The 13822-nt window shown below is 43.5% G+C and overlaps 2 long non-coding RNA genes across 6 annotated transcripts; one reads left to right on the top strand and one right to left on the bottom strand.

Moving 5' to 3' along the window:
* Nucleotides 1–7031: 7031 nt before the first annotated feature.
* Nucleotides 7032–8686, top strand: LOC123189389 (uncharacterized). The gene is made up of 2 exons (XR_006495744.1): nt 7032–7220; nt 8612–8686. It is a non-coding gene; the product is annotated as an uncharacterized lncRNA (long non-coding RNA).
* On the bottom strand, nt 8391–13265 carry LOC123189388 (uncharacterized). Of its 5 annotated transcripts, none has more exons than XR_006495741.1 (7): nt 13005–13264; nt 12629–12695; nt 12005–12069; nt 11373–11456; nt 10793–10855; nt 9225–10247; nt 8391–8838 (listed from the first exon to the last, which is right to left on the bottom strand). It is a non-coding gene; the product is annotated as an uncharacterized lncRNA (long non-coding RNA). The 5 variants fall into 5 exon arrangements; XR_006495743.1 differs by having other exon boundaries at nt 10842–10891; XR_006495742.1 differs by having other exon boundaries at nt 10793–10891.
* Nucleotides 13266–13822: the final 557 nt, after the last annotated feature.

The raw sequence follows: 13822 nt of genomic DNA on the forward strand, positions 1-13822 counted from the left end.
TAATGGGCCTTATGGGCCTAATGTGGAGAAGAGGAAGGGGCTTCCACGGCAGGCCGCGCGCCCCCTCTCCCCCTAGTCCGAATTGGACAAGGAGGGAGGGGCGGCGCCCCCCCTTTCCTATTCTCCCTCCACCTCTCCTAGTAGGACAAGGATTGGGGGGAGTCCTACTCCCGGTAGGAGTAGGACACCTCCTGCGCGCCTCCTATGGCCGGCCGCACCCCCCCCCCTTGGATCCTTTATATACGGGGGCAGGGGGGCACCTCTAGACACACAAGTTGATCCATGTGATCGTTCCTTAGCCGTGTGTGGTGCCCCCTGCCACCATATTCCACCTCGGTCATATCGTTGTAGTGCTTAGGCGAAGCCCTGCGTCTGTAGAACATCATCATCGTCACCACGTTGTTGTGCTGACGGAACTCATCCCCGAAGCTTTGCTGGATCGGAGCCCGGGGAGCGTCATCGAGCTGTACGTGTGCTAAGAACTCGGAGGTGCCGGAGTAACGGTGTTTGGATCGGTCGGATCAGGAAGAAGACGTACGACTACTTCCTCTACGTTGTGTCAACGCTTCCGTTGCGATCTACGAGGGTACGTAGATTACACTCTCCCCTCTCGTTGCTATGCATCACCATGATCTTGCGTGTGCGTAGGATTTTTTTTGAAATTACTGCGTTCCCCAACACTATCAGGTACTAAGTATATGCTCACTGACAGAATTGTTCTCCTCCATCTTGCAGCTATAGAACTTATTGGAGACTTCGTATCTCTCAATTCGGGCATTTGCTTGAAATATTAACTTCAACTCCTGGAACATCTCATATGCTCCATGACGTTCAAAATGTCGTTGAAGTCCCAATTCTTAGCCGTAAAGCATGGCACACTGAACTATCGAGTAGTCATCAGCTTTGCTCTGCCAGACGTTCATAACATCTGGTGTTGCTCCAGCAGCAGGCCTGGCACCCAGCGGTGCTTCCAAGACGTAATTCTTCTAAGCAGCAATGAGGATAATCCTCAAGTTACGGACCTAGTCCGTGTAATTACTACCATCATCTTTCAACTTTGCTTTCTCAAGGAACACATTAAAATTCAATGGAACAACAGCACGAGCCATCTATCTACAATCAAACATAAACAAGCAAGATACTATCAGGTACTAAGTTCATGATAAGTTTAAGTTCAATGAATCAAATTACTTAAGAACTCCCACTTAGATAGACATCCCTCTAATCCTCTAAGTGATCACGTGATCCAAATCAACTAAACCATGTCCGATCATCACGTGAGATGGAGTAGTTTCATTGGTGAACATCACTATGTTGATCATATCTACTATATGATTCACGCTCGACCTTTCGGTCTCTGTATTCCGAGGCCATATCTGCATATGCTTGGCTCGTCAAGTATAACCTGAGTATTCCGCGTGTGCAACTGTTTTGCACCCGTTGTATTTGAACGTAGAGCCTATCACACCCGATCATCACGTGGTGTCTCAGCACGAAGAACTTTCGCAATGGTGCATACTCAGGGAGAACACTTCTTGATAATTTTAGTGAGAGATCATCTTATAATGCTACCGTCAATCAAAGCAAGATAAGATGCATAAAAGATAAACATCACATGCAATCAATATAAGTGATATGATATGGCCATCATCATCTTGTGCCTGTGATCTCCATCTCCGAAGCACCGTCATGATCACCATCGTCACCTGCGCAACACCTTGATCTCCATCATAGCATCGTTGTCGTCTCGCCAATCTTATGCTTCCACGACTATCGCTACCGCTTAGTGATAAAGTAAAGCATTACAGCGCGATTGCATTGCATACAATAAAGCGACAACCATATGGCTCCTGCCAGTTGCCGATAACTCGGTTACAAAACATGATCATCTCATACAATAAAATTCAGCATCATGTCTTGACCATATCACATCACAACATGCCCTGCAAAAACAAGTTAGACTTCCTCTACTTTGTTGTTGCAAGTTTTACGTGGCTGCTACGGGCTTAAGCAAGAACCAATCTTACCCTATGCATCAAAACCACAACGATAGTTTGTCAAGTCGGTGCTGTTTTAACCTTCGCAAGGACCGGGCGTAGCCACACTTGGTTCAACTAAAGTTGGAGAAACTGTCACCCGCAAGCCACCTATGTGCAAAGCACGTCAGGAGAACCGGTCTCGCGCAAGCGTACGCGTAATGTCGGTCCGGGCCGCTTCGTCCAACAATACCGCCGAACCAAAGTATGACATGCTGGTAAGCAATATGACTTATATCTCCCACAACTCACTTGTGTTCTACTCGTGCATATAACATCAACACATAAAACCTAGGCTCGGATGCCACTGTTGGGGAACGTAGTAATTTCAAAAAAATTCCTATGCACACGCAAGATCATGGTGATGCATAGCAACGAGAGGGGAGAGTGTGATCTACGTACCCTTGTAGATCGACAACGGAAGCGTTTGGTTGATGTAGTCGTACGTCTCCACGGCCTGACCGATCAAGCACCGAAACTACGGCACCTCCGAGTTCTAGCACATGTTCAGCTCGATGACGATCCCTGGACTCCAATCCAGCAAAGTGTCGGGGAAGAGTTCCGTCGGCATGACGGCGTGGTGACGATCTTGATGTACTACTGTCGCAGGGCTTCGCCTAAGCACCGCTACAATATTATCGAGGACTATGGTGGCAGGGGGCGCCGCACACGGCTAAGAATATGATCACGTGGATCAACTTGTGTTTCTCTGGGGTGCCCCTGCCTCCGTATATAAAGGCTCAAAGGGGGGGTGCGGCCGGCTAGGAGAGGCGCGCCAGGAGGAGTCCAACTCCCTCCGGGAGTAGCCCCCCCCCCCAATCCTAGTTGGAATAGGATTCGTGAGGTGGAAAAGAGAGAGAGAGAAGGAGGGGGCGCCGCCCCCCTCTCTCCTTGTCCTATTCGGACTAGGGGGGAGGGGCGCGCGGCCCAGCCCTGGCCGCCTCTCCTCTTCTTCCACTAAGGCCCACTAAGGCCCATATAGCTCCCGGAGGGTTCCGGTAACCTCCCGGTACTCCGGTAAAATCCCGATTTCACCCGGAACACTTCCAATATCCAAACATAGGCTTCCAATATATCAATCTTTATGTCTCGACCATTTCGAGACTCCTCGTCACATCTGTGATCTCATCCGGGACTCCGAACATCCTTCGGTACATCAAAACGTATAAACTCATAATATAACTCTCATCGAAACCTTAAGCGTGCGGACCCTACGGGTTCGAGAACAATGCAGACATGACCGAGACATGTTTCCGGTCAATAACCAATAGCGGGACCTGGATGCCCATATTGGCTCCTACATATTCTACGAAGATCTTTATCGGTCAGACTGCATAACAACATACGTTGTTCCCTTTGTCATTGGTATGTTACTTGCCCGAGATTCGATCGTCGGTATCCAATACCTAGTTCAATCTCGTTACCGGCAAGTTTCTTTACTCGTTCCGTAATACATCATCTCGCAACTAACTCATTAGTTGCAATGCTTGCAAGGCTTAAGTGATGTGCATTACCGAGAGGGCCCAGAGATACCTCTCCGACAATCGGAGTGACAAATCCTAATCTCGAAATACGCCAACCCAACATGTACCTTTGGAGACACCTGTAGAGCTCCTTTATAATCACCCAGTTACGTTGTGACATTTGGTAGCACACAAAGTGTTCCTCCGGTAAACGGGAGTTGCATAATCTCATAGTCATAGGAATATGTATAAGTCATGAAGAAAGCAATAGCAACATACTAAATGATCGGGTGCTAAGCTAATGGAATGGGTCATGCCAATCAGATCATTCACCTAATGATGTGATCCCGTTAATCAAATAACAACTCTTTGTCCATGGTTAGGAAACATAACCATCTTTGATTAACGAGCTAGTCAAGTAGAGGCATACTAGTGACACTCTGTTTGTCTATGTATTCACACATGTATTATGTTTTCGGTTAATACAATTCTAGCATGAATAATAAACTTTTATGATGATATAAGGAAATAAATAATAACTTCATTATTGCCTCTAGGGCATATTTCCTGCAAAGAAGAAGATATTGCACCAGCAGCAGGGCATTATGGACGGATAAACTATTTCCTCTTGAGAGCTCCACCTCCAGCTTCCCCATCCGGCCTCCCTCCCCCTCACCGCTGGCGGCCATGGTGGCCGGCGCTGGGTGGGATGGAGGTCTGGATCCTAGGTCTAGTAGTGTGTGAGTGTCTCTCTCTCCGACAAATAAAGTGGAGTTGCGTTTTGGATCTTGTCTAGGTGGTTGTTCAACTCTTCCTTGGGGCCATGCTGGTGGCGAAAAGGCGAAGGCAAGGATGATCCCTGGCAGTGGATCCTTCGGCGGCATCCCTCAGCCAGATCCATGGCGAAGCTTAGGCTCGTCTGGTTTCGTCCCCACTTATCCCCCCTTTTCTTGCTGTAATAAATCTCAATCATATGGTGCACCAGATGCTCTTCTTCCTCGATCTGTTCTTGCCATCATGGTTGTGGGAAGAGAGATAGAGCAGCAGGAGATGTACATGCCTGCCACTTGCATGAGGCCTCGTTGCTACCTTCCTTCTCTTGATGCCGCCAAGGTGGTGGATGAAGAGGAGTGGGGAAGCACTGAGCTGAAGATTGATGGTCGGGTTCGAGCTCATCAGCAGAGGATTCTAAGGTGGAGCTACGGCGCCTGCAATCGGTTGCCGGTCTTCATCGAGCCTCTACTTCTTCTGGTCGAAGGGCGGCCAACCCCTTTCCTCCTGGCTTGCATGCCTTATGGGAGGCAGTTCTAGTATTCGTTCAGAGGCTATGGGATGCACTTGCTACGCCCATGGCGATCTCGTTGCCCCAAGTGGTTCGTCCCCGGCGACGGCGAGGTTCAATCTGAGCGAAGGCTGCCAAGGACCCGATTGTGTTTTAATCTTTCAGTTAGGGGTTCTCCTTGTAAACGTCTGGGACTTCGTAGTAATCTTTCTTTTTCTTTGGGTCCTGATGTAAAGTATGCTTTGAAGCTTATCTAATGAAAGTTTGGGTCCTTCGGGACCCTGCTTTGTTCAAAAAAAAACTATTTCCTCTGTTGTAAAAAAAATTATTCCCTCTGTGTGTATATTGATATATGCCCTGTTTGGTTCAGCTTTTATCGACGGATTCCGCTGCCGCGCAGCAGAATCTGAATCAAAGAGCGAACCCAGCAGAATCCGATTCCAGAAATCCGCTGCCAAAATCTGAACTAAAAGCGGAAGTAGCCCAGGACGTGCTTTCCAAAATCTGATTCCGCTGCGGACCAAAATCTGAAAAAGTTGTATCAACTGGTTTGCCAAATGACTTACATCTTTTTCACATCAGATTTCCACAACTGTTTTTCCACAGCAGATTTTTCACAGCTACTTTTAGAAATCCACAGCTGAATCAAACAGGGCCATAGATGGACTATTTCGATGGTGTGCATGTCTTTGGAACAAGTAGTAGCGTGGGTCCGCTTGACTATAAGGAACTACTAGTTGACCCGTTGCGCCAAATGGCGCAGAGACCTGCTGAAGACATGGTGTCGATGAAAATAGTTGCATGCTGCAAGAACCTTCAACTAAAGCATGCTATTTTTTAAACATGTTTATTACGTTGTTAAATAATAGTCTGGGAAAAGGGAAACTTTGCATAATATGAATATACTCAGTTTGAAAATATGGGCACTATGATGAGAGAGTAAAGTTGGCATGGTTGTATTTTTTTAGCAAGTTCGGAAACATGGTTATCATGATGAGAAACCTGGCCATGCATAGTTTTCCTGCAAAAAAGAGGGGGAAAATATAAGAAACCTAAGAAAAAAACATGCCTTTCTTGTGCATATACGGAGATATAGGGATCAGGAGGTATTAGGATTGTCCATATGTTATTTAGCCCAACCCACGTAGAGCTATGCCTGTGGCCCATGAGGAGTTGAATAAGAAGCGGCAGGGGGAGGAGCGAGCAAAGACTGTCTATCCCTCTCCTTTCTTTCTTGGTTCGTCGGCTGGGTAACAAATGGCACAGAGACCCATTGAATTCATGTTCAGCATGAAAAGAAATTCCATGTTTTAGTTGTTTTATTAGCGGGCAAATATATATGATAACAAATTTAACCCCCTTTAATAAAAAATAGAGACTTGTCATCTACAATGAGATATACCTACACATTTTAATTTGGTAGTAGAGTCCCATTTCAAGACCATGTCATGTTGAAAAAATGTGTATTTTTCAGTAATCTCCCGTTGCGCCAAATTGCGAACAGACCCACACTATACGTGCTTTGAAAATATTCCATTTATTAGTATTGAGCAAGCACATATGTTTACTATTCTAACCACTATATAAACAAAATGGACAGGGGCTTGTATAAGGGTGACCAAAGTTCAAAAGAAAAAAAATGGTGTATGTGTTGTTTTTCTGATGATTTGGGTCTTGGAACACCTGAATAGGCAAACACGGTATTGCAAGTAAGAAAATGTGAAACATTGCTAATAACGTGCCTCATATACATGATAGTTTTAGGTCATACAAGCAGTGGGGAAAAGAAAAGCAGTCTATATGTGATGAAGCAAGCCTAAGTCAAATAGGTAATGCCCATACAACCAAATTCATTACAATGGATGGATTTCAGTCCTAAAACTGGAAAGTAAATATGCATAACAAAAGTGAATCGTAGAACGTGGTTTATACACAACACGATAGTCTTCCTGTGAGTACAGCTTCTACCACACATCGCGTGTAAACAAAAGAAAAGATAACCACGAGTTATTTCTACTTATAATAGAGCAGCATCACAACAGTTCTAGTTATCCACATTGTTACATTGCATATACATAAGAGAAGTCATGCATGTACCTAGCTAGAACGAATTAGCCCATAGCACTTTTCAGACTCATTTCGCGTCCTTGATTTCTCAATGCTGCTGTAATTGTAGTATCTTATCTCTGTTTTCACCGCAGTTTTCATGAATCATTTTGCTTCCATAGCAGCAGGATCTTCTGACATGGTCTCAGGTAATAGCCATACGGCTATTTTATCTCCAAAAGATAATGTTGGTGTATGGAAATTATAGTCATCCACATCATGCCACTGTCACATTTTGCTTCGATACTCAGCCACCGGTAGGCCCAAAGTTTGTAGAATAATATCCAACATCATCCTGTGAGGTATTTTCATCATCGGTGGAGCACCCTGTAGGTTTTAATGCCATGCCATAAATTTGCAGAATTTACAGGGAAGCCTAAGACATTTTAGAATTTACGGGGAAGCCTAATGACATGTAAATTTAATTGGATTGTTGGCTGAACAATTTCTCTAATGTACATCTTTAAAAATAGAGAGAATTCCTTATTTGATACCGTATCTAAATTTTATGCCCTATTTAACATCGACAAATAATTTTTTCTCTATCTAACAATGCGCCTAAATTTTATGCCTTTTATAACACTTTTGCCTATTTTGAGTTTAAATGACATCTGAAAAGACTATTTTATCCTCATGTGGAATGTTTCCTGTGTGCGTCGTGTGTGCTACTGCTGTGTTAGGATAATCATTGACTTGATTCGTGGAAAGTCGGTTGTATTTGTGCGCGAGGCCGGAGCGAACTGGACATGCATGCAGCAGGCTAGGAAATTAGCTGGTGCATGCGTGAGTTAGTGCACGGATAGACTGCAAGTTAGTTAGTGCATGCGTGAGTTAAGTTGCTGGACGTGGTGGTCGGGTCATGCGTTGGTGCTGGCCGAGTATGTAGCTAGCTAGTGCGTTCCTGTGACTGCGTGTGTACGCTGTGTGTGGTGCTGTGGGCGTGCTGTTGCGTACGTTTGTGTTGCAAGGTGTGTGTGCTGCTGACTATGTGTGCACGCACGTGCGTGTGTTTGTGTCCCACACACACATAGCACATGAGGGGTAAAATGGTCTTTTCAGGTGTCATTACAACTTAAAATGGACAAAAGTGCCATAAAAGGCATAAAATTTAGATTCGTTGTTAGATAAGGAAGAAAAAAATTCAGTGTCAAATAAAGAAACGAAATTTAAGATAGTGTTATATAAGGAATTTTCTCTTAAAAATACATTACAGTAACCTGGCCTAAAACTTAGATTCTGTGTGACGTTGCTTTGTTCATTAGTGAACTTTTGGGATGCTTGCCTGAATAAATTGGGATTACATAGGACCATAAGTATGCAGTTCTTGAGAGCTAAAATTGATCCATAATTCCATGTCTAAGGATGCAACAATTCAGCTTAGACATCCAATCGTAGTTAGGTTCAGGTTCAGTCTATTTCATATAGCTAGCAAAAGCAAGTGGAAGGCCTCCACCCTAGGGAACTACTTGTTTGCATGTGCTCTGACTAAACTGAACAAGATACTTGTATCTCTGAAATGTACTACACTCTTATTTTCTGCATAACAATTTTGTGACATCCATACACAAACATTCCTGTAGGCCAATAACCAAAAACAACAAAAAACAACAACAAAGCCTTTAGTCCCAAACAAGTTGGGGTAGGCTAGAGGTGAAACCCATAAGATCTCGCAACCAACTCATGGCTCTGGCACATGGATAGCAAGCTTCCACGCACCCCTGTAGGCCAATAACCAAGCTCGCCATAATCCGCTGACAGATGCAAATTGCATTGACACAAACTGGAGCCCACGCAAGTGCCAAAAGTAGCACGTGTGTATGGAAAAGCTTCGAGAACATCCAGTATTCCCGCTGAGAGCATGAGCAGATCCATGTCCGAGCCTCCGTCGTTGTAATCTGGTATCCCATTATCATCCTTGTCAGACCTTTGTCTTCCCAAAATCAAATTTGTCCTGAACCAAAACAGAAAGAATTCGATTCATTTACTTTTAACAACATGTAACAGAAAGCCTACTAAATCTTCCTTTGGTGGAATCTGGACTTTCATCTACCCAGAAAGGAACAATTTTGCACAATAAAGAACACAGACGTCAAGGACTAATATAAATGAAGTGAGATCTTCGTTCCAAAAATAAGTGAAATTAACATGTCATACATATCTGCTCCTTAGTATAAGTAACTACTCCTACTTAATGCCCAACAATACAGTCTTAGAAAAATGAAGGGAAAAGGGATAAGTTTAGAACTGAAGTACGCTTGAAGCCCAACAGTACAGTATGTCTGAAGCCAACAATCCAATGACCGTGCATAAGAAATAATTATTGAATATTTTTCTGACCTGATGCAGGGTCATGGGGTTGTTGGTGGCTGGAAGACGGCACAAGGTAGTTGCTCGTTGTATAAAATACACGTCAAGAAAAGTCAACCCACTCATAATTCTACAATGGCAGGGGCAAATCAAAAACGGATAGAAGAATTAGTACAATCCTAAAATATGGAATGCAAATTGCTTCTTCAAACAACTGGGCTTATTAACCCAATTATAAACAGTCACACTTGCTCAGAGATTAGATAAATCACATATGTAAGCAATATAAAGAGGCTCAGACATTAAATAAAACAGGAATGTAAGAAATATGAAGTGCAGGTTTCTGTACACCTCACACTTCTCGTTTGTAGTGCACAAGTCATCGGATGGTTCAAAGGGGGATATAATACAAAAGCAAGACAAGAATATAAGGTGCAGGTTTCTGTACACCTCACACTTATCATTTGTAGTGACCAAGTCATTGGATGGTTCAAAGGAGGATGAAATACAAAAGCAAGACAGGTTTAGGTAACACATTCAAGTGTGATTATTAATGTATCATCACACACTACAAAATATAATTGTTGACTCGATAGCCGGACCTACCTGGCATATCAAGAACAGCCTCAAATTCTGAAGAAATGAGGCATCATCAGGGGGTATTAAAAATATATACTTGAGCATGTGTATTTTGTTATCTTATTCGGGTAACATAGAGCCAAATGGCGCAAGGTTGGCATATCATCATCTGATGAAAGTGCAGCACTGCCGCTGTTTCCACACTAAGAATACTCATAACCTATCCCAACCTGAGTGGATATATAAATTCAGAGGGAAAAATCACAAACTATACTATACCGATACAGCTAGATATCAAGATTCTCAGGACACGATGTCTAAACTAAATTACCCAACAGACAGTTTGAATCATGAATAGAATATAGTTAACATAACCCCCCATGCAAACGGTCATCATGTATCAGCTAGTAAGAAAGGAGGGAACAAATCTTGATTAACAGAACAATGGAGCACCATCTTTAGAGATTGTACAAACTGTAAAACAAAACAAAAAAAGAAATCGGTCAGAGTAAAAAAACATGACTGGATATATATACAGCTGGATATCAAGATTCTCTGGAGAAATGCTTAAACTAAAATACTAATAAAAAACGAATCATGGGCCATTCAAAAACAACTTCATATAGATATATACCCAACAAAGAGTTTGAATCATGAATATGCAACACACATCGCTGACATGACCCACCATGCAAACGATCATCATAAATATCTTTGGAACCCACAACTCAACATAAAGATGACAAAGACAAACATGTATACCAAATAGCATCTGAAAACATATCAGGGAAGATAATTTTCTGGCAGAACCAAGCATGCGTATGCAACTATCTAAATATATGTGTTAAACAGCCACTGGAAACATTGCTATAGAACAGACCGGATAAAGCAATTTCCACACAGAACAATGCATGCATGTTTGCACAACCAATCAAACACATGTATAGAATAGATACTGACAAACAATTAGTCTAGAAAGACTAACTATGCCGGAGCAAGTTGATCATGAAACTCCGTACCAAGACATCTCCAGATTTTTCCGGAAATGAGAGTTCAGTAAGCTACTACCTTCAGCCTCCTAACTGATTTGAGAGCAGCATTTATTAGATTTTAGAAACCTAAAAGAAACATTAGGCACATTTGAATAAACATTCAAGAGAAGGGAACTGCAAAACGAAATTCAGTAAACAGAAACGCCGCTATAGCTCATGACTAAATTGACTCTCTTTCAGAAAAAAGTAGGAAAGTGTAACCACCTTAGTAAAAAAAAATAGAATGAGCATGCTACCATGCCCTTGCGCAGGTTCAAGCTACATTCAAAGAAGGGACGTCTATTGAACAAAAACTGGGTCGACAGTATTTTGCAATAGCTAACTATGCAACTTTTCTCCACAAATATGAGATAATTTAAATGGCAAGATCATGTTTGTTTTCCCCTTATTTTCAGTTGGATTGTAATAACTCAGCAGCAAAGAGTACACCGCCGTGGTTTAGTCTACCAATCTGATTCAATTCAAGAATGGGTAGCCTATTCTCTTGTATATGTCAGCAAGCTCTTTTTTGTACTCAAGTCAAAACTAAGCATAAATACCTACTCACCTACATAAGTTGCTGTTGCACATGCCCATGTATTTGGTGCAAGTTGAGGCCTCCTTTAAGTAACATTATGACCACTCTTCATACCTACAAACACCATCAAAGTATGAAGTCAAAGCGAGGTGGAACCGTGTAAGGACTAAAGAAAGGGAAAGTGTCCGATTCATAAGCAAAGAGAGCAAGAGACCGAACTTTCAGAACATTTAGGTTTATTAGTAAGGACATAGTGGTAACATTTTCTTAGTAATTAAGCTCGATGGAAATAAAGGTACTTTTCATGTATGACGCCCAAAAAAAGTTTAAACATCTTTTCCTTTTGCTGTACCATGACCATACCACAATGTGAGCTGCAGACAGGGAAAAGTTCAGATCCAAAATCATATCTAATAGATATGTTTGTACATTAAGGAAAAGAAAAACATTACTCGTAGCATTCTGCAAAAACACATTAAGAAATGGAGCTTTTGGACCAGTGAATTACACTAGTATTCTCAAAATACCACATCTACAATCTCACTGGTGAGAACCAGTGCAGGATTAAGAAATTATCTAAGTCTATAAGCTTTTCATGAATGATGCCAGACTTATTTTTTTATTGCAAGAATCAATGCTAGCAGGCTGTTTTGTAGAGTTACTCAGCGGAAGATGCCGCAACCAATAGAAATTGGCAGTAGATTTCATCTATGCCTGCTGCTCCATCCTGCAGTAATTATTTAGAACAACAAATAAGATGATTGTCAGATTAGAGAAGGCACACTTCTTGCATAAAAAAGAGAAGGCCACACTAAAGAAGCACGTTCCTAGTATGTATCTATAAACATAGAGATGCTACTGATAAATATAACTGAACTATTTCCCACAGCAAAAGGAAAACATGCATGTGGCTAGAAAGAATAAGCATGTAGCTAGAAAGAAAGGAAGCAAACATCAAGCAGCAGAACATAGTTACAGCAAAGCAGGAGATCAAGATGCAGCAACAAAGGAGATCCTAGAACCAGCTAAATAAACGGAGATGAAGTAGTCAAAGCACACGCATGACGTGGATCGGTGCACAGAGGTAAAAGAATAGTCATCCACATACAAGCAAAAGAACAGTCCATTTACCCGACCTGGAAAGGAGAAGTAGGCTAGAAAAGGAGGAAAGACGGACGATAAGGCAAGGATGAACAACAAGCAAAATGAACTGAACGCAAAACAAGGTTAACAAATATGCATTTCATCAAACATCTTGCAGAAAAGAAAATGGAGCGTGGTGTCACCTCAATTAATCGCCGAAGGCAGAACGGCGCGACAGTGGACGCAGGAGAGGATGGCAAGATAATCAACCTGCGCACGACGCGGACAGAAGGAAGAACACGAAATCAGCAGGGCATAGCAAAAATAAGGGTACACGGCAAGATCAGGAAAGGAGAACGAATCTCAACCAACAGTCCCGTCCAGAGTATGGACGGCATTGTAGCCGACAAGAGCACACCACCGGTGAAGGAGAGGCAATCCAATCGAAGAGAGAGAGAGAGAGAGAGAGAGAGAGAGAGAGAGAGAGAGAGAGAGAGAGAGAGAGAGAGAGAGAGAGAGAGCGCAACACAACGAGGAGAAGAAAGAGAGCAAAGTGGTCAAAGCGAGAGCGCGGCCGACCTCTACTCGTTAGCAAGTCATGCCGGCCTCCTGACCCTCCCTTGCCAGCCAGCCCCCGATGCGAAGAATCCGCCGGCCCTACTATCCCGCGGCGACGACCTGCACTGATTTAGAACCATCGCACGCAGCAGCGCGGATCCGAAAGGTGCCAAAGCAGATGACGAGCCAGCGTGCGAGGCCATGATCCGCTCCTTCCGCATGTTGGCCTCGCTCGGGCTGCTCCTCAGGAAATGCCGTTGTGAGGTGCGGGGGGGGGGGGGGGGGGGGGGGGGGGGGGGCTGGGAGGCCGGCAGCCGAAGAGAAATAGGTGGAGTAAATGGAGCAGCGAGGAGGCGGGGCGCAGGCCGACGCCGGCCGGTCACCCTCTCCCGTCCGCTGCCGGACCTCCCTCTCCTCTCCTCTCCCCTTTCTCTCCCTCTCATCTTCATATCTCTCTCTCTCCTAGGGTTCGTGCGGGATGAGGTGACCGGAGTGTGCACGGCGTGCAGGCAGGACGAGGGGATTGGGTTGCGTTGGGTGCGGGCGCGGCGCGCGGATGGGACAAAGGGGCTGTTTGGTTTGTGCCCCAACTTGTTCAACCAAAATTTTGGCATGACCAAAGTGAGGGCATGACCAAAAAATTGACAAGTTGTTATTGTTTGGATTGTAGCCATTGTACCTCTCAAAAATTTATCAAGTTCTCCATTTGGTTTGGCAATTTGGATTGATTGATGCTTGGTTTGATTTTAATTTAGTAGTAATGTTGAGGCAATAAAAAATAAAAATAAAACATTATATTTTTAATATGAAAATATAACTAACTATAACATGCGAAAAAA

Source organism: Triticum aestivum, chromosome 2A, assembly GCF_018294505.1.
Source record: "Triticum aestivum cultivar Chinese Spring chromosome 2A, IWGSC CS RefSeq v2.1, whole genome shotgun sequence".
Classification (NCBI taxonomy): Eukaryota; Viridiplantae; Streptophyta; class Magnoliopsida; order Poales; family Poaceae; genus Triticum; species Triticum aestivum.